The sequence below is a fragment of the Anolis carolinensis genome, chromosome 5 (assembly GCF_035594765.1).
Source record: "Anolis carolinensis isolate JA03-04 chromosome 5, rAnoCar3.1.pri, whole genome shotgun sequence".
Taxonomy (NCBI): Eukaryota; Metazoa; Chordata; class Lepidosauria; order Squamata; family Dactyloidae; genus Anolis; species Anolis carolinensis.
Window position 1 is genome coordinate 53964875 of NC_085845.1, and position 25613 is coordinate 53990487.

Here is a 25613-nt window from a genome sequence, read left to right on the forward strand (position 1 = left end):
TAGCAAATTTCACCCCAATAGCTTTCAAAATAAGGGAGATCGCAGCCCCTGAAGTTTCCCCAATAGTAATGGAGGAGCATGCCTGCTTAAAAACTACATTTCCCAGATGTCCCAGTTCCTCTCTCCTCTTAACATTCCCCACCCCCTTTTGTCCTCACTCTTTCCTTATTGATAACATTGACCAAATTTGGATGTTTTTATCTGTGAATTCTTGGAAGGTATGAAAAGTTTAGAGAGAGAGAGAGAGAGAGAGAGAGAGAGAGAGAGAGAGAGAGAGAGAGAGAGAGAGAGAGAGAGAGAGAGAGATTTACATACTGTATAACATCTCTATCTTATTTCTTATTGCCTGATCTCTAGACTTATTCATAATATAATTCTTGACCCGGTTCCATCTTTTTTCAACTTCTTGCATTCTATTTTCATTACCATTTGAATAATTTAATTTTACATCCATAATTTCAAATTCCATTTGGTCCACCATATACTGATACCATTTATTTACTGTCCACTTTGATTTATCTTTCCATCCCAATACTATCACCGCTTATGTGCACTCAATTATTGCTTTCTTTGTTTCCCTGTAATTTCCCATTCCCTCTCTTTGTATCAGGACTGCCAATTCTTTTGTTATAACCCAATCAGTTCCTAATATTTGGTTTGACACATTTTGTATAGTCTGCCAGAAGTATTCTACTTGTTTGCATTCCCACATCATGTGCATAAACCGCCCTTTCTATTGAGTTCCATGCCAGCAGTGACTGCTCCCCTTTTTATAATAATACGCTAATTGACAGGGTATGCGATACCACTTATGTAATATTTTCCTCCTCATTTCTCATACTTTTGTATTCCTTGTCATGGTCTCCCATTCCAAATAATCAAAATAGCCTTGGCAGCAGCTCTGGATTGAAAATGCTGCTACTTAATGCCATGTGGATGAATGGCAAAACAGCTGCCATTAGAACTTGATCCTGGATGAAAATGTGAACCTGGAACGTATTAAACAAACCCGGTTGAATGAGATGCATATGGCCCTTGTGGTTTCTTCCAACTCTATGATTCTATAATTCTATGGATTTGGCTATGGTTATACATGCCTTTGTTAGATAGGCGACCTTATCAGATGGACACCCCCCCCCCCCCTTTACAAAAGGTAAAGGTTTTCTCCTGACATTAAGTCTAGTCATGTCTGACTGGGGGTTGGTGCTCATCTCCAACTCTAAGCTGAAGAGCTGGCATTGACCGTAGACACCTCCAAGGTCATGTGGCCAGCATGAATGCATGGAGCGTCGTTACCTTCCCGCTGGAGCGGTACCTATCAATCTACCCACGTTTGCATGTTTTCAAATTGCTAGATTGGCAGAAACGGGCTAACAGCAGGAACTCACTCCGCTCCCTGAATTCGAACCACTGACTTTTTTTTGGTCAGTAAGTTCAACAGCTTACCTGCTGTAAGCCACCATAAAATAATGTGGTCATGGCAATTAGCAAAAATAGCATGAAGGAACCCTTATTTTGTCTATCTGTATTATCTATTCATGATTCCTCTCTTCACTTTATGAAGCGATTCCCTCCCCCCACTGCTTTCTAATAAGGTTCTGTATTTGGATTATTGCAATGTGGGGCTGCCTTTGAAAATTGCTTATAAACGTCAGTTGGCCCAAAGAGCTTCAGACAGGTTGTTATCTGTGACTGGTTCTCTGTAGGCAGTACATACAAAACTCCTTTCTTGCGACAGCTTCATTGACTCATCTCCATCTCTAAGCCGAAGAGCCGGTGTTGTCCGTAGACACCTCCAAGGTCATGTGGCCGGCATGACTGCATGGAGCGCTGTTACCTTCCTGCTGGAGCGGTCTGTTGTTGGGTATAATTAAAAGTGCTGATTTTAATGATAAAACCTTCTATGGCTTGGAACCCAATTATCTGAAAAACTATATTTTCCTTTATGAGGCCATTATGGCTCTAAGTTCATCTGCGGAAGCTTCACCCTGTTCCACCCCCTTCCCAGACCTGTTTGGTGGGAATAAGGGAAAGGGCCTTCTAAATGGCTTGGTCTTCTCGATATTTTGGATGAGCTCCCAGATTTCCTGACCATTGGTCAATCTGACTGCTCCTTCTGGGAACTGAAGTTCAAAAGAACTCAAAGACCAAAGTCTGGGCACCACTGGCCTAACTATCAACCACAATGAACAAGTTTATAGTTAGTAGTTTGACCAAGATGTTATCACTTTTGTCATTGTGGGACTTACCTTTTCGTCTTATGAATAACATCCAACCCCAAGTATATGAACATACAACTACAGTGTGAATTTAAAGTGACAAAGCAAGAAATTAAACTACACTCTATTCAACACTGCTCTGAGACTCCAGCAAAGGGTGGTTTTATTGGCTGAGTTTGAGCCATAAATAGAATACAAATCAATTCTATTTTTATAGCTTTCCTCCTACTTGTCATCACAAAGCACTTTACATAAGGAATCAATCACAAGATGATGGGAAAACGAAGCTTCGAAGATTAGATTTAAAATAGAAAACTGATTAGAAGCTGCACTTGGAAAGGAGCAAGGGAGATGGTTTCAGTACTTTGCACAGTGCCGGTACAATAGTTAGAGTTAGCAACCTTTGCATGCTTACACTCACTAATTGCTAATTTGCATGTTTCTAAATTCCCTATGTCTTTGCTTTTACAAACCCTCTATTTTTCTGCCTCTCTCTAATATGCAGCTATTCTTCATCTTTCTCATTTACTAGATCATTTATTTGTATATGAAGTAATTTGTAACTAAATCTCACCAGAATGCTACATCTCATTTCCTGACTCGACTCTCCAAACCTCTTTTAGCAGAAGCCAGAAGCCATAATGAGCAAAGAAGATCTGTTCTGCTGGATCACAGAATGTTTCCAGGCACTTCCCATGAGTGAGCTGTAGTACAACAGTCAGAAGCAGGACCTTGTTACAACCTCTCATTACACTGAAGGAATGTGAGTAACACATATAATTTGCACATATGGCAGTTGGGGGCAAAATCCACTGAAATTATTTACATTTTACATTCCAATATGAAAATTCCCAGGCAGTCCCCATGTTACAAACAAGATAGGTTCTGTAGGTTTGTTCTTAAGTTGAATTTGTTTGTAAGTCAGAACAGGTACTTATTAAAGTGTAACTCCAGCCAAATGTGTGTTTATGTGTATGTGCGTGCACATGTACAAACACACACACAAACATATATAGCACAGAAAAGGGGTAACACCCCTGTAGTGTTTGTTGTGCTGTCTGGGCCCCTGTTCAGAATATTTCATTTCACACTCTGTCCCCATAGTAATTAGATATTGAAAAAATTGGCTTGTTGTGGAAACTAGGATTGGTGATAAAGCTTCAGTTGAGAGAGCATTCCCCCATGATATGTCAAAGACAGAACGCCACAAGATAAAAGATAACAAAGTTTATTGGAGTTACAGAACCAAAAATGCCCGTAAAAGACAAGGGCTAGGCAAACACTGGCCTTAAAAGTAAAAAGAGACAAGAAAAACGTTCAAAAGATAAACCGGATTAAACCGGAGTTTAATCCGGGTTAAATCAAAACAGCTTGCTTCAGCCTGGGAATAAACAAACAGAAGCTGGTGAACAAAAAGTTCAAAGGAATGCAACTAATTGGCAGCAGATGCTTCTCTGCTTCCAAGAGCTATGTTTGAGTAACTTAGAGGTTACTCCTCCACACAGCAGGCAATTTCCCAATACAAACACAGCAGACGAGGGCAGAAGCAGTCAGCGAAGTCCCAATCCGTTCCGAAGGTCGTAAGGCAGATGCAGACGTTTGTAGTTCACCAGTTCCAACGATAGACACAGGTAGGAGAATCCGAGGCCGAAGTCAGTCAGTCCGTAAGTCCAGAGTAAGCAGATGGCGTCCGTCAAGAAGACGACGGAAGGTCAAAGGTAGTCAGCAAACGAATCACACCCGTCTTCAGGAAAACTTCCCACACAGATCCCAAGCGTTCGTCCAGATTACCTTGCCCAACGCAATTTGCTATTGCTCCCAAACCCCATTTTATGCCAGTTACAAGTCCTCATCGCTATCAGCTGTTCTCCTTAGCCCGGGCGTTTCCTCATCACTTTCCTCATCAGAACTGGAACACCTTTGACTACGCCCCACAGCATCCCCAGCTGTGGATCCCGTCCCATCCCTCCAGCTTGTCCACGGGTCTAATCCTGAAGGTCCCCAATCGCCTTCCATACTATCATTGCCAGTGGCACCCAAATCCTCCCTTACACGAGTCCATTCCATGTCATCCTCTTCCGAGCTAACCATCTCTTCCTCCATTCTCTCAGTAAACCCCTCAAAAGAATCCTCGTCAGATGGTTCTGCAAAGATATCTCGCAGCCGCTTCCTTTCTCGCTCCTCGAGAGTATCTGACTCTCGAGGAGTCTTACGCCCACGTCTCCCAGTAGTAGAGCCATGAGGCTCAACCATAACACTATCCCCTCTCACAAAGGCCTCCTCCTCCGAAGGCGGAGAGACGGCAGTGATGTCCTCAGCTACAGCACCACGACGACTGGAGGTATCTAACTTTAACAGAGAATGATGGAAAACTGGATGGATTTTAAAAGTAGAAGGTAAACGCAAACGAAATGCTACGGAAGAAATCTTTTTAACAATAGGAAAGGGTCCCAAATACCGTGGCGCAAACTTTCCCCCAGCCTGTTTAATGTACTTAGAAGATAACCACACTAAATCCCCTTCTTCCAACTCTTCCCCTGCCTGCCTATGATGGTCGGCCTGAGTCTTTTGCGTTGCCTTGGCTTCCAATAGTAAACGACGGGCAACATCATGCAACACAGCCATTTCAGAGGAACGGTACACCGGGTCAGAGGAAACCACATTGGTTGACGGCGCCACACCTCCCCGCAGATGAAAACCATAAGTCAGTTCAAATGGAGTATGCTGACTAGACGTGTGCACAGCGTTGTTATAGGCGAACTCAGCCACCGGTCGCCATTTTACCCAAGCAGTGGGTTGATCTAAACAAAAACAACGTAAATATTGCTCCAACAACCCATTAACCCTTTCCGATTGACCATCCGTTTGTGGATGAAATGCTGAGGAGACGTTCAATTTAGTACCTAAACACTCATGGAAGTGTCTCCAAAAGCGTGACACAAATTGTGGAGCCCTATCAGAAATAATCACCTCAGGAGCTCCGTGCAAACGATAAATGTGTTTGGTATACAATAAAGCCAATGTAGGGGCCGCCGGAATGGTCGAACAAGGAATAAAATGAGCCAGTTTAGAAAATAAATCCACCACCACCCAAATACATGTGTAACCCCCAGACTTAGGCAAATCAGAAATGAAATCCATGGAAATAATTTGCCATCGTCTCTCAGGAACAGGCAAAGACGACAACAACCCTCTAGGGCGCCCAACAGGCGTCTTACTCTGCTGGCAAACAGCGCAGCTATCACAAAAGCGAAGAATGTCTTGCCGCATCTTTGGCCACCAGTAGTTCCTGGTGATGAGCTGCACGGTCTTAAATCTGCCAAAATGCCCAGCCATGGGTTCGTCATGGTGGGCTCTAATAACCTCCAACCTGAGTGCCCCCACCGGTACATAGACCTGTCCCCTGCGTACCAATACTCCATTCTGATCTTGCAAGTGAGGCAGTATTGTACGATTCCCTGCTGACAACAGCATGAGTTGCTCTTGAGTCCAAACATCTTCTTTCTGAGCCTCTATGATTTGATCATGTAACCCGATCTCATTTTCCACAACACATAAAGAGGCAGTAGGCAAAATGGTCTGGCACACTACCTGCTCATTAGTCTTAAACTCAGGCTTGCGGAACAATGCATCGGCCCGCAAGTTTGCCTTCCCTTCCACAAATTGAACTTTGAAATTAAACCTGGAGAAAAACAAAGCCCATCGGATTTGACGTTGGTTTAACTTCTTGGCCGTTTGCAAATGTTCCAAATTCTTGTGATCAGACCTGACCACGATTTGGTGCCACGCCCCCTCTAGCCAGTGCCGCCACACCTCAAACGCCACCTTGATCGCCAATAATTCTTTCTCCCATATGGTATAGTTTTGCTCAAATGGTGTTAGTTGCCGAGAGTAAAATCCACAGGGACGCAAAGTCCCTGATGAATCTCTTTGAGATAATACAGCCCCCAACGCGTAGCTAGAAGCGTCTGCTTCTACTACGAACGGTTTGTCCACATCTGGATGTATTAGTATGTTGTCTGCCTGAAAGCTAGACTTTAATTGTAAAAACGCATCGTGAGCTTCCCGCCCCCACACAAATGGCTGTTTCTTACGCAGGAGCTGCGTTAAAGGTACCGTGAGTTTGGCAAAGTTTGGGATAAACTCCCGGTAGTAATTAGCGAATCCTAAGAACCTCTGAACATCTTTCTTAGTCTTGAGCTCTTGCCATGAGTTGACTGCGTCAACTTTATGTGGATCCATTTTGAGTTCCCTTCCTGAAACTACATGACCTAGGAACTCAACTTCAGGTACATGAAAAACGCATTTAGAAGCCTTAGCGAAAAGCCCATTAGCCCGCAGACGATGTAGTACCTGCTTAACATGCTGACGATGTTCTCTTTCATCCTTAGAAAAAATTAAGATATCATCCAAATAAATCACCACAAATTGGTCAATTAAGTCTCTAAATACATCGTTTATGAACCTCTGGAAGACCGCAGGCGCATTACAAAGTCCGAAAGGCATTACACGGAACTCGTGGCATCCGAAACACGTGTTAAATGCCATCTTCCATTCATCACCTTCCCGTATTCTAATCAAGTTATACGCCCCCCGCAGGTCAAGCTTGGTAAAGACCTTAGCCCCTTGCACCCTCGATAGTAATTCCGAGATTAAAGGTAGCGGGTACCTATCCCGAATGGTGTGTTTGTTAAGGACCCGGTAATCACAAACCAACCTGAGGTCCCCTGTCTTTTTGGCAACAAAGAACACAGGAGCAGCAGTTGGAGAGCTAGATGGGCGTATAAACCCCTTAGCTAAGTTCTCATCGAGGAACTCTCTTAAAGCTTGCCTTTCTGGTACTGTCAAGGCGTACAACCTTCCTGCTGGCAATTTTGCACCTTCCGCTAGTCTAATGGCGCAATCGTATGGTCTATGCGGCGGTAGCTTATCCGCTTCCTTCTTACAGAATACGTCTGAGAATTCCCCATACTCAGCAGGCACTCCCTCCATATCAGGCTGAGTAGGGTTTAGAGTAAAACATTCCTGCCTCCTAAAAGTTATCTTACGCGTCACCCAGTCCACTTGTGGATTTACTAAAGCTAGCCAATCCATTCCCAGGATCACATCGCATCTGGGTAAGCTCGTAATATCCCAAACAAACGTTCCCGTTACTCCCTGTACTTCCCACATTATTTCTGAGGTCTCATGGTTAACCACCCCAGTCTCCAATAGTCTCCCATCCGCTCCTTCCACCCATACGTCGCATGCTTTACGCACTACAGGAATGCCATGCTTCCTAGCAAATTCAATATCCACATATGAGACCGTAGCCCCTGAGTCCAGCAGTGCCAAAGTAGAAACAAGTTCTTTTCCCCCAACAGATAACGAAATGGGTACAAAGACATGTTTCTTCCCCTCAGTTGACTGCTTTAAAAGCCCTAATGCGTTGGACTCACGTCGCACTAGGGCTGGCCTTTTCCCGAAAGCTGGGAAGGTTTTACATTACAATTTCTGGCGAAATGCCCAGCATTTCCACAATACAAACACAACCCCAGTTGTCTCCTACGGTTCTTTTCTGCTATAGACAGTTTTTTAAACACCCCGAGTTCCATAGGCTCGTCCCCCTTTACCACAGGTGCCTTAGATTCAAACATAGGTGGCGCACACATTGCTCTAGATTGTTTACGGGACTCGAACCTGGCGTCCAAACGCAACACTTTAGATATTAAGGCATCCCAATTTTCTGCCGGCTCCAAGCGTGCCAATTCGTCCTGGAGGTAATCATTTAAACCAGCAGTAAACAAAAGCATAAATGCATTTTCCCCCCAGTCTAACTGATGACGGTACAAATTAAACTTATTTAAATAATCCAAAACAGTCCCCTTTCCCTGTTTCAACCGATACAGAGCCCAACTAGCATTCTCCGTACGGAGGGGATCCCCAAAAGTGTCAGTTAGTAGTTTTTTGAAATCACTCAAATTGTCCTTGACTGGGTCATTTCCCAAAATCAAATTAGTGGCCCATTGTCCTGCAGGACCAGTCAACAAACTCAAAATAAATGCCACCTTGCTAGTGTCCGTAGGAAAAGCTTGTGCACTAAGCTGGGAAAAATAAAGTTCAATTTGTGCCAAAAAAGTTGGCAGTTTGCTCCTAGACCCATCAAAGCGTTCGGGAGTCATAACATGTCCTTTAGCTGGCTGTGCTGCTTGCGCAGCGTAAAAAGCAGCCTGTAATTGATCAAAACGAGCCTTTAACTCCTCCATTGTCTTCTTGACGTAATTAACTTCTACGGAAAAATTTTTTTTTTTAGGCGTTGGGCAATCTGTCAAAGACAGAACGCCACAAGATAAAAGATAACAAAGTTTATTGGAGTTACAGAACCAAAAATGCCCGTAAAAGACAAGGGCTAGGCAAACACTGGCCTTAAAAGTAAAAAGAGACAAGAAAAACGTTCAAAAGATAAACCGGATTAAACCGGAGTTTAATCCGGGTTAAATCAAAACAGCTTGCTTCAGCCTGGGAATAAACAAACAGAAGCTGGTGAACAAAAAGTTCAAAGGAATGCAACTAATTGGCAGCAGATGCTTCTCTGCTGCCAAGAGCTATGTTTGAGTAACTTAGAGGTTACTCCTCCACACAGCAGGCAATTTCCCAATACAAACACAGCAGACGAGGGCAGAAGCAGTCAGCGAAGTCCCAATCCGTTCCGAAGGTCGTAAGGCAGATGCAGACGTTTGTATTCACCAGTTCCAATGATAGACACAGGTAGGAGAATCCGAGGCCGTAGTCAGTCAGTCCGTAAGTCCAGAGTAAGCAGATGGCGTCCGTCAAGAAGACGACGGAAGGTCAAAGGTAGTCAGCAAACGAATCACACCCGTCTTCAGGAAAACTTCCCACACAGATCCCAAGCGTTCGTCCAGATTACCTTGCCCAACGCAATTTGCTATTGCTCCCAAACCCCATTTTATGCCAGTTACAAGTCCTCATCGTTATCAGCTGTTCTCCTTAGCCCGGGCGTTTCCTCATCACTTTCCTCATCAGAACTGGAACACCTTTGACTACGCCCCACAGCATCCCCAGCTGTGGATCCCGTCCCATCCCTCCAGCTTGTCCACGGGTCTAATCCTGAAGGTCCCCAATCGCCTTCCATACTATCATTGCCAGTGGCACCCAAATCCTCCCTTACACGAGTCCATTCCATGTCATCCTCTTCCGAGCTAACCATCTCTTCCTCCATTCTCTCAGTAAACCCCTCAAAAGAATCCTCGTCAGATGGTTCTGCAAAGATATCTCGCAGCCGCTTCCTTTCTCGCTCCTCGAGAGTATCTGACTCTCGAGGAGTCTTACGCCCACGTCTCCCAGTAGTAGAGCCATGAGGCTCAACCATAACATGATAACTCTTATAGGAGTGAATTTCCCTTTCTAGTGGTAGATTTCTCTCCTGTCCCATTGTCTCATCTCCGTTCCTAACTATGAGTTGTTTTTAAGGCATCTGTTTGAAACTAGGGGACTGCCTGTACTTTAACCTGAAAAATTGGGTTATATTCCATGTTAGAACGCACTTATGAGATTGTCAAGGGGACTGCAAATATTGTAAGAACACAGGCAGTGACAGCTGGTGTTTCCTTTTTCATTGAGGCAATGGCTCCTCTCTGGGATTTTGTGTGGACTTTTAAGGAGCTATCTAACATGCTGAACCTATTACAGGAATTTAGATAATAGATTTAGAAATCTGGAAAGCTTTTTTAAAAGCCTGGACTAAAACTCACAGTGGATTTTCACAGCCCACTGACATGGAACCTACTAGCTGCAAATGGCTAACATTATGGGCATCAATGGCTTAGTCATGATTCAAATGTTTTATTTTAATTTGAGTACAAGAAGCGCTATGAGTCCACCTGCCAGTTATTGAGGAAGACAATCCAGCAGAACTCCTCTTATGTTCTTTTGTTGTTGGAACAGTTAGCACTTTTATATAGATCTGGTTTTGGGACAGTTTTCTATTTATGTATTTTCAGTTGAAGCCAAGGAAGAGCTTCAATACAGTAGCTAAGAGTCTCATATTGATATATTGGAAAGCTAAAATTTCTGCAGTCATCTAAAATTGGATTGAAGAGCTGTGTACATTACCTTCTGGGAAACAGTTATATTTATTAAACAAGAGAAATCAATTCCATTTTATGTAATTTGATCTTTCCTTGGAATTGTCTGCAATGTAATGATTTCTTTTTTTTGTCCTACCGTAGTTCAAGCTTTCCTGTGTATGGTGTATTTGTATTTCTAGGAAGATTTATTTCGTATGAGCTGTACAATGTGAAGAAAGCTGTGATCTTTTATTATTATATTTATAATTTTATCTTTTGTTTGTTATTGTTTTATTTATGGTATTGTCTTGTGAAATTGATGAAATATCATTATATGAAGTCCAACTGAAACCAGTGGGTCTTATAATTGTATTTTATGTATAGCGATTCAGGAATATATCATTATTATTTATTTATAACCCGTTTTATCTCTCTTGCAAGAGATTTAAAGCGACTTAAAATAAAAGCATCAGCATACAATTTGAAATATAGAGATATGCAAACATTAAAACAGGATTAAATATAAATAGGATTAAATTTTTAAAAATCTCATTAAAACATATTCAGAGTTAAATACTACAAGAGGTTTAGGTTTAATGTTGTTAGTGCATGTTTATGAAAACTTAACTGAGAATTGAGATACAGTTTTAAATGTTAGGAACTGCTACAGATTGTGGGCAATTATAATAGCTTTTTTTCATATTCCCTGCCAGCAGTTATGACATTGTTAACTTGGGGAATGTTATCTCAATCATTCCAATTCATGTTTATGGCTATTGCAGAATCCAACAACCAAAAGTACTCCCCAGATCCTACTTTTGAAGTCTTGTATCCCAAACATAATCAGTTCCTAAGAGAAAGTGGTAATAGATGATCCATATGCAGGACCCGGAAATCCGCCCCCCCCCAACTCACATAAACTTGAGACAAATGGCATGCTAAGAAACCCATTAGGTAAACTGTCCCTGACCCTTTAGATTAAATTACAATGCAAGACCAAAAAAAGAAGATAATTGGTGGGTTTGAGCAGTAACCTTTTTAACCCCTCTCACCTGACCAGTGTACTGGTCACTCTGGTTGTGCTCCCAAGCCAATGAGTTCAAACCCTGGGTTTAAGCCCATTGACTGGTAGTTTCTGCTTTCCTCAGGGCTAGACTGAGCCAAGTAGGCTTCTGGGAGAAAGGACTTGGTGATACATTATTATGTCAGGACCAATGACCCTCCACTGTCCACCCCAAACCACATAAACCGGTCATATGGCAAGTTATAAAGCTTTCTTAAAATAAGTATTTAATTACACTTTGTATGGATATGTAGAATTTTAAAACTATAAACTCTAGAAGGATCCACAAGGCCCATCAAGTCTAACCCCTGCCATACAAGAACACACAACTAAAGTACTTGTGAAAGATGCCTATATATGTATAATATATGATTACTATAGTTTTACCAATCACAATATTGCTGACATCTGTATTCACCAAACTGGAAATGCTTATTATGTTACTTGCAAACAAGTTGGAATAACAGTATTCAAGTTCAAAATTGTATTCAAGTTCAGGCACACTCCCCCGACCCCAAATATCATTGCCTGGGAGTAAAGAATAAGCTTCTAGTGCTACTTAGGGAAGGAAAGTACAGAAAACAAAGTGCAAAGCAAACATGCATTGGGTTGAAATAGTTTTAAATCTCAAGATCAGAAGAGATAAATGCCATACAGCTCTTGTGCTACATCATTTTACAGGCAGGAATAGCTGGTAAACTTATTTATTTTAAAGCTCCCCAAACTGTGTTTTACCATAAATTTTAGCATCCTCACTGCTCAAATTTCCTTTAAAGCAAGGCAAAGATAAAGATATCCCACAGGGAGCTGTACTGATTTTAAAAGTGGGAGATCACAAATGAATTTGCTCTTTGGGTCTTACATTTGAGATTCAGTGCTCTAGGATAGAAACTCAAGAATCACAGTTTGCAAAGCTATACCCTGGTCTGTATTATATTTTCATATTAGTTTGAACACTTTACAGCTTCGATGGTGATCTACATACTTCAGAACACCTGAGAAAAATAACATCATTGTTAATTTCATTTCATTGCAGCTTTAGAACTGAGGGTACTTCAGTCTGCTGAGAAAAAAGTTTACATTACATTGCATTCTGTTTCATGAAAGCTCACATTCATTACACTTGTTTCCTTATGAATGCAGGTAAATAATTTATACCCAATTCTCTTTAGAAAAATCAATATTTTGCATCCAAATTCCAGAAAAGGGAGGCAAAGGATTGGCATTAGCTTGCAAAAGCAATTGCTCTTTCAAATGGAATGAAATATTCAAAGACCATATGCTTACTAAACAGGAACCACCTGTACAGGTATAGATTTTTCTTGGCATTTAATAGAAAATGAATCTTATGCTTGTCCTCAGCGGCTAGAATGACAGCAGTGCTGTTCTAAAACCTACATTTCCCAGTTTAATTTCCCCTACTGTTTGAATTCGAGTGTAATATTGGTTTTAATTTTAATGTTTGGCCAGTAATGGTGGCCGGGGGGGGGGGGGGCATTCACAAGGAAAATGGAAAGCAATTGCACTCTTTGAGCCAAGATTCTTACTTTTTGTTCGCTGACATAATATGTTTAGGAAAACTGAGGACATTCACAATATACAATCATAGTGCTACATTCCACCTGAATATGTCCCATGAAATCATGGGATTTGCAATTTGGAAAGTGGTATTTAGAATTCTCAGCTAAAAAGTTCTACTTTCTCATTAAACTACAAACTACATAATTCCATAGGATGTTGTCATGGCGGTTAAAGTTGAATATAATATTAAAATTTCTTGTGCAAATGGGCCCACAGAATCTTTGGTTCTTTTAAAAATGCATGTCTGAAGGTCTGTAGCCAAGGGGTAGGGAGGTTAGAGGTTCACCCCCTCCCCCGAAATTTTTCAGATTTTTTAAAAATACCAGGTTTACTCGTGAATTTTAACCAATTAACCAAATCCTCATGAGTGTCCACTGAAGTTTATCTATCTTGAGTGTCCACTGGAGTTTATCGATGGAGTCTGATTTCTAAATTATTTTGCGTTATGGAACTACTCTTCATGATTTGCTAAAAAAAGTTTCAACCCGCCCCCTCCATGAAATTTTTTTCTGGTTATGGTTCTGCAGCTCTGTATAATCATTTTTAACCTATGATGCTTTGAAACAGCAGGACTCATAGAACATTGCATGGAGAGTGACCACATTGTGCTACAAGCATTAATATCAATGTTGTGAGAAGGCGTCTTCAGTGCTTGAGAATTCTAAGCCTATGCAGATAGCTCATTATGCCTGCTTTCCATAATGGATCAATTTCTAGCTTTCACTGTTTGAAATTAAAAAGTAATTGCTGGTTCACAGTTCATTACTTATTCTGCTCAAAATTCACACTGGCCCCTTCTACACTGCCATATAATCCAAATTATCAAAGCAAATAATCCAGATTATTTTATTTGAACTGGATTACATAACTCTACACTGCCATATAATCCAAAGCAGATAATCTGTATTTTATATAGTAATGTAGAAGGGGCCTTTGTCTTCTTGCACTTAGGAAAACATTGGCAAAATAATTCAGTCCTGGCTGTGAGAATTAAATTTATAGAATCATACCATCATAGAGTATGGGGTACTATTTGCTAATGCTATGCATGGGTACACATGTGCATGTGCCTTCAAGTCAGTTGTTAACTTATGGCATGAGTTTTCTAAGGCAAGAAATGAAGATTTTCATTTTATGAAGATTTACATCCTTAGTTGTTGGAAACTGAATACTTAACTAAATTGGATCTTGATTTAAATCAACAGTCTTGAGATAATGTTATGATACAAGGGCCAATCTTGTGTTAGATATGATTGAAAACAATTTTCCCCCATAAATTTTCATTTCCCTCCAGAAATTTGCACTCAGGCCGCACTAAACTTTAGTGAAGCTTCCTTAAAAATATTTTCAAATATTTTATTTTGCTCTGAACTTACATTCCTAACTAAGAAATATCCGTATTTTTCTTACCGTAATCTACCAAGCCAGCACTTTTTCAATTGTTATATTACTTGTTTACTTTATATCCCATTCTTTTTCTGATATGGATAAAATCTTATTGTGTAAAGTTAAAAAACAATTCTGTTAAATGGAACAGTTAAAACGATTAAAGATGTACATATAAAACAATAACAACAACATGACCCAGCACACATTTTGGTGTCATAAATGTTAGATCTGTTTCCGGGTATATTTGACTTGCTGCTGCCAAAAATGGCACTAGTTTCCCCTCATCAGCTCTATTTTTGAGATACAGTACATATGCTATCCACAAGTCTTAATCTGCTCACCCATAAAAAGTCATGGTAACCACATCTAAAAAAATTGAGCTGATGCAGTCTATCCAATGCAATTTTCTGAATCAGCACCCCAAATAATTCCAGGAACAGGCCTAAAAACCAAGACACGAAGAATATTTTTGTTCGGCTGTGTAATAGATACAAGAGCACTCACCATTAAGGCCCCGTCTACAATGTCATATAATTCAGTTTCATAATACAGTTTTATTGTATTGAACTGAAGTATATGACAGTGTAGATGGGGCCTAAAAGACACTTCTGTGACATAGGTTTAAGAGCCAAAGGTCTGCCTAAATAAAAAAAAGTCTTTCCCTTTATGTGCTGTGGGTGAGCTCTCAACTGGGATAGAAAGGAATGTGTGTCCAAGGACTGATACAGGAGCTATGGAATCTTACCTACCTCTCTGCCACAAAGGCAGATATCAGAAGAAGCAAGGAGCACTTTTTAAAAGATACTAGCACACTGCTTCTGTGCAATCAGAAGCCATTTGTGAAGCCATCAATCCTGCTTTCTTCCTCCATTAAGAGAAGTACGGATCTCCATGTAGCATTCTGACATATTTTGTGAGGGCTAAGAAAGAGTGAAATATTGTGAAGCACATTAAAAAACCTGCATTGGTGAGCTATTGGCAACCAAAACTTTGAAACTTGCACACTAAATTGCAAAAGTCAATCTTTAAAAACAAAAGCACCTACTCAGGTCTGAAAATTATTGCCTAATCAATGCTTCTTCTGTTTTTGTTTTCAAAATAGTGGTTCAGCATGTTGGAAAAGCAAAAAGGAATTCTTTTCTCACAAGCAGCTTTAATATGAAAATAGTTCATTGTATAAAAGGAGTATATATACTTCATGGAATGGTCATTCAATTCTGAGGCTATGGATCTAAAATATTTTGCGGGTGGGAAAGGACACACAACAAACCATACTACCCCATCAGATGGGCCGATTTCCCCATGCAATGGGGAAGTTGGGCAGCAATGGTTCCGCACATCGGATGAAGAGAAAGATAAGGGTGATGTGGGACATGGAGTGACAGCTTCTGCATGCTCTCCACTGGAAACCTATGGAGTTTCCCAGATACAGGGTAAATCCAAGGACCTTTAAAAGGTCTCCAATGTACCCAGGTTCATAGGCACCTCAAAAATGCAGGAAAGATGCAACCATGTTCATCCTAATGTTCTTTCAAGCACTGATGATTAATTCTTTTTCTTCCTCTTCTTCCTCCATTTCTGGGGAAGTTTTTAGGCACATTCAGAAAAAAACATGGAAAGATCTGCATATCAATTGGGATAGGGGTTAGGCGGTGAAGGGTAGGAAAGGATGTTTGATATGAGGTTTACAGTAATAATAATAATAATAATAATAATAATAATAATAATAATAATAATAATAATAATAATAATTGTATTTGTTATCTGGCTCACTTTGTAGCTCAAGGCGGGATACCCCCTCCATCCTACTTTGTGTATGTAGACTGAACAACACCTACATAGAGCTAAAATGGCCAGTCAATGGTTATTTAAGCAAGAATAGAAAACATACCATGTTAAGTGTATATATTTTCCTTTGTTCTTAGCTTTTGTGACTAACACATAATGTCAGAATCAGAATGTGATGGGACTGTAAAAAGACCATTACATTTCAGGCTTGTTACAATAATATTTTCAAGAAATGATAGATCCTCATTAACTTCTTTGAGCCTTTTATTGAAATGCTTGTTGCATAAAGAGACAAAATGTCAAAAGCCGGAATAAAGGTATTGTGCTTGTACTGTTAAGACTTTTGCTAGCTTCAATATTTCTTGCCATGTGAACAGTCCTACTGGGAGCAAAGCAATTTTGCATCAGATCTTAAGAGAAATTGAAGCAAAACCATTTTAAGGTCTGATAAGTCTAACATCTATAGCAACTGCTGCAGGAGTCATTTGAGGAAGTGCATGTAGTGGCATTTCAAAAGGACTCTCTTTAGAAAGAATGACTTATGTAACAAAGAATCCTTCACTTTTTATCAACTCTACCTCTCAGGTGTGAATCTGAACTAGATCTTTGTAAAGTCATAGTACTTCACTCATATCTGTCTAAATAAAAGAAGTTGAGTGCTTTTGAAAAGACTTATATCCCCCGCCGATCTCCCTGTCTTTCTCTCTGTCTCTCTCTTAAGACAGATATGATGAGATTATAAATTGAGCGCATTCACAGCAATGACTTTTGCAACTCATTTCTGCTTTTATGGGGCTCAGTGTCATTCTTCAATAAAAGCAGGATATTTGATTCATCCTTTTTTGAGCAGTTCACATTGTTTTGTAGTCTAATCCAGAGCTTACAGTTCCTACAAGGTTCTATGAATTGTAACCAAAACCAAATGACTTTTCCAAGCTTTGGTCACATTCTCAAAGCAGAAACAGAGAGTATATTCAATAATGCAAGATTTCCTTCCATCTCAACTCTCCACCATAATATCCCCAACTTTTAGACCAGAGGCTGGAACTAAACACAATGATTTCAGTTATCTTAAAAGCCTATGTTTGCAATTTAAAAAATTAGATAAAACATAGTTCCATATATTTTATAACATTTTTCTGGGGAAAATATTGGAAGCAATGTTGAATTGTCAGTGGTACTGCTGGCAGAAAATAAAGCAAATCAGGAAAGACCAAAAGGATAGGAGAGAGGAGGAGCAGGAAGAGGAAGTCTTTGGTGCCGATGCATTACTTGATGGTGCAGGGGCACCTGGTGAAAGGAAGACCTGCAAAGAAAGACAGTGGTCTTTTTCTTGTGCAGAAAATGCTTTACTATCATCAAAAGCCTCACAGGTTGCAACAACTACTTTGTATTTCAAAACATAATCCACACAAAGGTTGCATATGGTTGATTTTCATTAAAAAAAACAGCATTTTCTCCAAAGGAAAAAAGTTTTTTTTCTGCAAAGAAAATAGAATTTTCTACAGAAAATGTTTGTTCTCTATCAGAACAACCATGTGTAAATTTTGTATAGAATCAGTCCCAAATAGGCTTCAAAAGATGAATGCTTTTTGATGATTTTCTTGCAGTGGGAAGGTCTTTAGCCTTGTCTGTCAAAGAATGCTGGAGCCTCACCAAACAACAAATCCCAGGATTCCATAGCATTGAACCATGGAAGTTAAAGTGATGTTAAGCTGCACTGATTCTACAGTGAGGATGTACCCTTACTGAAGAATTATATTATTTAGTTTGACTCCAGCTCACAAAAATAGCTGACTACTGGCTGTACAATCTAACACCACTGAAGGAGTTCGGTGTCCACCTAAATATTGAAGTCAGAGGCACATAATGAGTTTTCTATCTGTACTCAGCTCCACCGTAGATACTAAATTATATTTATGCCTTGGTTCTGTAGCTGCTGTTACAAACAGCTTCCTCTTGTTTTGAATGTTTCACATTAAATTCTAACAATGTTTAAAGCACTAATAGTTATTTTAACTATGTAAAAGGGCAGTGCTAGAAACCTGTATTGAAATGCTTTATCTTTTTATTTAACTATGTGTCACACCTTTTCTCAGAAGATCTCAAATATCTAGTAACCTACACAAGGCAACATCATAGTTGAAGCTTAAAATAACAAATAAGATAATTACACATGATAAAATGAAATGTGCATTCAATAGAATACTTTCCAAAATAAATAACACCATATATAGAACTGTCTTCATTCCCTTTCTTGGTACCTCTGGACCTGAGACATCTCAAAACTGCCTATGCTGTTAGGTCAGGATTGGACAAAGGTGACTTTCAGGCCATATGTAACACATTTCTATAGCCACAGCTACCTGCCTTGGACCATCCTTTTCTTTAAAAACAGTAAGCGAGATTTTCTCTCTCTCCAAGAAACCTATTGTCATTTAACCAGGTTTCAGAGAGCCTCTGTGCATTTAACTTCTCCCACATTAGCCATGGATGCCTGACCCATATTTGGTCTTCTTCTAATATTAAGGGGATGGGTGTTTTTAATAGTCTGTATAGCCTAGAGAGGATACCAGAGGCAGAGATTTGATCACTAAATCTGATGCAATTGCCTAATTCTGCATTAGGCAGAATGAGTCATCTGCTGAGTAGTAAATCCTAGGAAATAAGAAGAGAAGGGAGTCTCTAGAGATCAGAGCTCTGTGTACCATAGCCTCTCCACATGTGGTGTATGTGTGTGTGTGTGTGTGGGGGGGCTGTCATTTCCAGTGAGATTTATGTTGTGTAATGCATTGGTAGTTAAAATTCTTGTGTTTTAGACCAAGGCAAGATTGTAAGATGGTCCTCAGCTCAGTGATTCACATATGCTTCTGTAGTAAAATGCTTTCACACAGTTATCTTCCATTTAACATCATGGCTGAAGCTTTTTGGCCTGTTGCATGCTGAGATCTTCTGGGTTTTACTCTTAAAGAGGCAGTTCTCCACAAGGAAATTATCCCAAAAATCTGATGATCTCATATTATTATGTCACTATGAAATGAAAGATTGGATGTCTATTATATTTCCCAGCATACATATATTAAGTATGCTTGAACTGAATATGCTTTCTATCTAACCAGTACTTCCATTCATATTCTTATTTGATTTATCATTTCAGTTCTCAAACTGTTTTTTATGTTTTCAGTTTGTCACTCCCTCTCAACAATAATGACACCATGATTATAGTTCAGAATTGTTGGAAGTGCACTTCCAAATATAAAAATAAGTTTACAGATCAGCATGTAACTAGGCATGCAACTAAAAAGATTACATTTCTAACATCTGCATACAGTGATATAATTAATGTTGATCACTGTAGAGAGATTCAAATGTCTTTTCTCCTACTGTTATCATAGACTAATGTAGTGCAAAAACAACTGATTGTTGGAGCATAACTCAGCAGCTTATTAAATGTATCCACTTATTTGCTACTGTGTACCCATTAAATTCTGATTGCCAACCTTTTCACCTATGTATTAAACATCCATGCAATCAACAAGATCTTGTATTCTTCATAATCAATGTGTGGTTTCATCATTCATTGTAATAAGTAGCTGTTGCTTTGGCCTTAACAGTAGTTAGAACAGCAGTCCTTTCTACAAAACACTAGTACCTGGGATTCGAGTATCAGAACTGTGGACATAAAAGAGAGAGTGACCTCCCAGTGTGGTGGAGTTAAGAACTTATCCCAACACTCTCAAAGGAACCTAGACTTGACGTCCCCTAGATCACCCCCCCACCCACAATGCTGGCCGGGTGTTCTGGCCTTTACACCTGCCCCTCATTAATCTGAGGGCTCTATTTATGACCACTTGGTAATTGGCCATGCCCCATCTCCTTTTCAGGGGGCCAGTCGAACATTGGGCACTTAGCTTCTGCTGTAGAGCCCCCAAGAGAAGTAGGTCTGTGTATGGGAATTCCTACGATCTCTGGGAGGGGGAGATATGACGGTAGGCTCAGGTCGAATATTAGAGGGAGGCTGAGTTGACGGAAGACTCGGCCCCCCTCTGACCTGTGGCCTATCCCCAAGTGCACCTATGACAGGCGGCCAGTTTCCTCCCCTCCCACCCTGGTGTTGGTGAATGCTAGGTCCATAAGGAATAAAACTGCTACTATCAGAGATTTTCTTACTGACCAGGGAGCTGACCTAGTGTGTATCACTGAAACCTGGATCCAAGAGGGGGACGAGATCCTACTCCAGGAAATAACATCCCCAGGTTATGTAATCACCCACCAGATGCGGAGTGGGAGGCGGGGGGGTGGGGTGGCTATGCTCGCCCGAGAAAGCTTTTCTCTTAGGGCAGTTCCTGTTGTGAACATCTCTGGCACTGAATGTGTTGGTCTGGTGTGGGATTCCCCTGAGAGCATGGCCTTTCTGCTGGTGTACCGTGCACCTAGTGCACCAGCAGACAGCCTATCCCAGCTGCTCGAGACTGTGTCAGAGTGGTCCTTGAGGTTCCCCAGACTTGTTGTCCTGGGGGACTTCAATGTCCACGCTGATACGGAGACATGGAGACAATAGAAAAGTTTTTTAAAAATATATATATGGAGAATTAGAGCTTTGGTTTTGCACATACAGTAGAGTCTCACTTATCCAACATAAACGGGATGGCAGAATGTTGAATAAGCGAATATGTTGGATAATAAGGAGGCATTAAGGAAAAGCCGATTAAACATCAAATTAGGTTATGATTTTACAAATTAAGCACCAAAACATTATGTTATACAACAAATTTGACAGAAAAAGTAGTTCAATACTTGCTATGTTGTAATTACTGTATTTATGAATTTAGCACCAAAATATCATGATGTATTGAAAACATTGACTACAAAAATGTGTTGGATAATCCAGAACGTTGGATAAGCGAGTGTTAGATATGTGAGACTCTACTGTAGTTCCTTTATTTCTATTATGGCAAGGATTTTCTTATTACCTTATATATTCTTTAATCCAATTATCCTATGGTAACATTGAGGATACTGGAATTTCTGTTGAACAACCTTGGTGCTCTGGATACTTGCGGATTGCAAATCCTCTCAGTCTTAGTCAGCATAGCTAATGGTGAGTCATTATGGATGTTACAATTCAGAAACATCTGGAGGGCCACAACTTGTTGCCCTCAATGATAACCTTAAGAAGATGGGATTCTAGGCTGAGATACACCGACCCAACTAAATTATTCAGCAAGGAGCTGAGTTACAATTTCAATCCAACATTACTATAGCATACAGCAGAGTATCACATCTCTTTCTGAATACATTCAAAAGGGACTACTTTTTTTTAAAAAAGTAGAAATAATAAAAACATACCCAGGGCAAACCAATATATTCTTTTTTAGATAGGAAATGCAAAGTTTATATTATGTTTTATGGGAGATCTAGATATCTTTCCTCATGCAATTCTGTGAACCACATTTTTCTAGCAAACTATATATATAGCTATAAAAATACATTTTCCAACCATACAGTGATTTTAGTTCCTCATCCACTCTTTCCAATATAAAGAAGTATAAATAGGGAGGAAAATATTCTTTATTTCCTTCCAACCTGGTTCCACAAACTTTTATTTCCCAGGGCTTCTCATCATTTAAAAATGTGCTCCTTTAGAGTTTAGAGAGCCTGTTGTGTGGTGTCAGCTAGTTGGGGTGGGTAATGTAAGTTGCATTCCTAAAGAAGTGGGTTAAAGGGGGTTGCTTTTTTCATAATATTACAATGGCCTGTCCTACTGGACTACTTCCTTTTCAACACTCCCTCTTAGGATCGGTTGATGCAATTTTCATTCACCTTGCGTCCCAATTAAGGGGAAAGGAAGGATAAATAAGTATATATCATCATGATTTTTTAGAGATTTGTTGCCCACAAAGGAGAATGCGATGTTGACACAGAGGTCACATAATCAGTCAAAAGAGATAGAAATTGAAGATGGTAGTAGTTCCTTGGGTGAAGGGTTTACAGTAGGGGTTAGATACCTCCTGATATTTATTTATTTGTTTATTATTCAAACGTATATGCTGCCACTCCCCTAGGGCTCAGGGAGGCTTACAAGAACAGGCTAAAATCTAACAATTTAAAAACATTTTAAAAACATCTTAAAAAACATCTTAAAAACACTCCCCCAGGGCTTGGAGCGACTTACAAGAACAAGCTAAAATCTAAGCAATTTAAAAACAGCAATAACAGAGATCAAAAGCCTGCCGAAACAGGTGCGTCTTACATGCCTGCGGAAGACTGATAAGTCCTGCAAGAAATTCAGGTGGCAGAGTGTTCCAGAGTGCTGTAAAAGCTCTATGTCTAGTTGCTGTTAGACGCAAGGTCTTAAAACTGTGAACTTCCAACAGATCTTGGTCCTCAGAATGGAGGGATCTCTGGGGTTGGTAGGGGGTGAGGCGGTCCCTCAGGTACATTGGCCCTAGACCATGTAAGGCCTTAAAGGTAAGCACCATCACTTTGAAAGTGATCCGGTGCTCAATTAGTAACCAGTGCAGCTGCCGTAAGATTGGTGTTATATGACATCTCATCGGGACTCCCGCAAGAAGTCGAGCAGCTGCATTTTGTACCAACTTGAGCTTCCGGATCACTGACAAAGGAAGGCCAATGTAGAGGGCGTTACAGTAGTCCAGTCTTGAGATGACCGTGGCCTGGATCACTGTAGCTAGGTCATCCCTTGACAGATAGGGATGATATACTGACATGCTGCCCATTTCATTGTTCAATAATGCCCTTCTGACTAGTCATGAAGGTCTTGGAAGTGATATTGGAACTCCATTGGCTTGTGTTGGTGGGGGACTTTGACGTTCCCACTTAGACTGCCCATTTGGGAGAAATTCAAATCTTATGTCTTCCATAACAACCATGGGTTTCTTCCAAATGACACTTGGCCCCTCTCCTGCTGTTGAGTATACTCTAGACCTTATTTATTTTGCTTGTTGTAATGTGCAAATGGCCATGCCTCAATCACATCCTGTTGGGTTTTGTAATGTGCTCTACACATCTGAAAAGTGCTCAAAACCTAAGTTGGGCCAAAAAGCTTTAGCCATGATGTTAAATGGAACTGGCCTTAGTGAGCTTTCTGAAGGTCAATTTCTTCCTTTATAAGTCTATCTAGGCTCTAAGATATTTGGGGATGCCCTTAGTCCAACTACCTTCTCAGTTAAATTTGGTGGGGACATGGGAGTGAGTTTTCTCATTGACTGCTTCAGGCTTTGGAACTTGCTCCCTAATGAGATAAGGGTAACTCCTTTACTGATGTCCTTTGTTTGGCAAGGGAAAATCTTTCTTCTGTTCTGATACGCCTTAACTACAATGTGCTTTTCACAATGTGCACTTCTGTAAATATTTATTCTCTGACATTTAGTGGATTTTTAAAAGATTTAAATTCCATAAGGTGTTTAGCTATATTTAAAAGCACCTTCATTTGTGTTTTAGTCTATAGTTGTTTCAGTTGATCTAAACCACCCACTACTGGAGAAATTGCAAGTGGTTAATTAATTTGTCAGTGTCATCAGTTCCAGTGATAATATTAAGGTATTACATTCATTTTAAAATGTTAGCTTAATAACAGGAATAGTGGGCACACACACACACAATCTCACATATGTACTTTAGTAGGTGTGTATCACAGCTAAACACCTATTCCAGAATGGTTCTTATTATTTATTGAAAACTAGAGAAGACCTGTTACTTACTAAAAGTAAAAGCTGTTACTCACTAAAAGCAGCACTGGTTAAAATTCTTCCTTCTACACAACACTCTCCAGTTTTCATTCTAATAATCCTATAGACCATCTCTTTGGAAAGCACTCTGTTTTTGTCTATATAGTTTTTCCAAGCATTTATATGTCATGTTTCCACATCACTAACCAGTAGCTAGAAATTTTAGCTTCTCAGCATAATTTTTGTGTTGTACTGTTTGTGTAAATTGTGCCATTTTCAGAGACATACAAAATCAATTTGAAATGGCTAATCAAACAGAAATGTTTTTCACACCAGGAAATTCTATCATTTTTCCAGCACTGCTGTTAGTATACAAAGATTAATGTTAAGTAGCCCCCAGGAAATTGTAAGTACACAGCTAGCTTCTCTATTGTAGTACAGCCTTGCATAGAGTTATTAAATTGGTATTTGCTGAGTGTTATGGCCCCTTAACGTTGTATTTAAGTTTCTCTGTAATGAAGGCTTCATGGAAGACAAAACATGAACAGCCTTCACAGCTTTCCACCTTTGTAGCCTTAATTGACTGCAAATAGAAAAAAAATATTTCTTCTGAGATTAGTTGCTTGCTCTTTCCTACTTGTGCTCTCAGGAACCAACCAAACATCAGTTCTCAGATATAAGAGAAAGTATTTGCTTTTGTCCTAGGGTCAAAGTAGAGCAAGGCTTAGAGATGAAAATTACTTTTATACCCATAATGTATAGCAATAAAAGTGCCCGAAGCCTTGCATTTTCTTGCTTATAGATGATGTGCTTGCTTAGTTGAGAAGAATTTTAGTGGGGTAGGGTAGGGTGAGAGATCACTCCCAATTGACAAGTCTGATTATGGCATTGACCAAATCAAAACAGAGGATAATTAGGTCTAAAATTCTTTGCTATCTGCAGACTAATACCTAACAACACCTCCAGAAAACATGATTTCAATGGCACTCCTTGACCCCTGTGAATGTTCATTCATGTCTGCAATCTATCCGTATAGGCTGAATAAAACCATTGCTGATTGCTCTTCAGAGCCCACTTTGGATATTATCTAGGAATGCTGCAGTACAGTGGATTGGTAACAGATCGTATAAATAACAGCAGCAATTGCTATATATGTCATTGCATTTGGAGTTTTTGACTGCATGGTCAACTCTGTTTAACTCTGTCGGGTGAACGATAAATAACTGGTCTACCACATTATCACTAAGTCATTTGGTATGTATGATTTTCAAGGCAAAACTGGATATATAAATGCATGAACCATAGACAGGGGTTACTATATTTTATTTATTTGATTAAATTGAGATATGCCCCTATACCATTTTGTATTTTTCCAGTTCAAGTAATTGTGGTAGTAATACCTGTCCTTCTAAACTTGAAGGTCCCATTATATGCATAAATGTGATTCAGTGATCTTTGAATGGAAGCCTCGTAAATTCTTGCCACCCAGAGCTCTCTTCTTACTCAGGAACAGAGTAAAGAAAGAAGCTCAGATTGTTATAGGAAAGCATCCTTCTAAAATGCAGAATGTTGTTATAAGCAGTTCCTCTAGATTCTACCATCTGTATTCTGTTTCATATTGCCCTATGTCTGAAAATTTTGCACTGTATTAAGCTGACAGATAAAAATCAGAATATAAAAGGTTACACTAGGAAGAAAAAGGAAAGGCTCATTTATAATTCTAGAGATGTGCAGATCAAATCCCACACAAATAAGGGGCAACAAAGAGAAAGGAGCTATAAATCTTTAGTGGGAGAGCTATAGTCAGCATTTTACA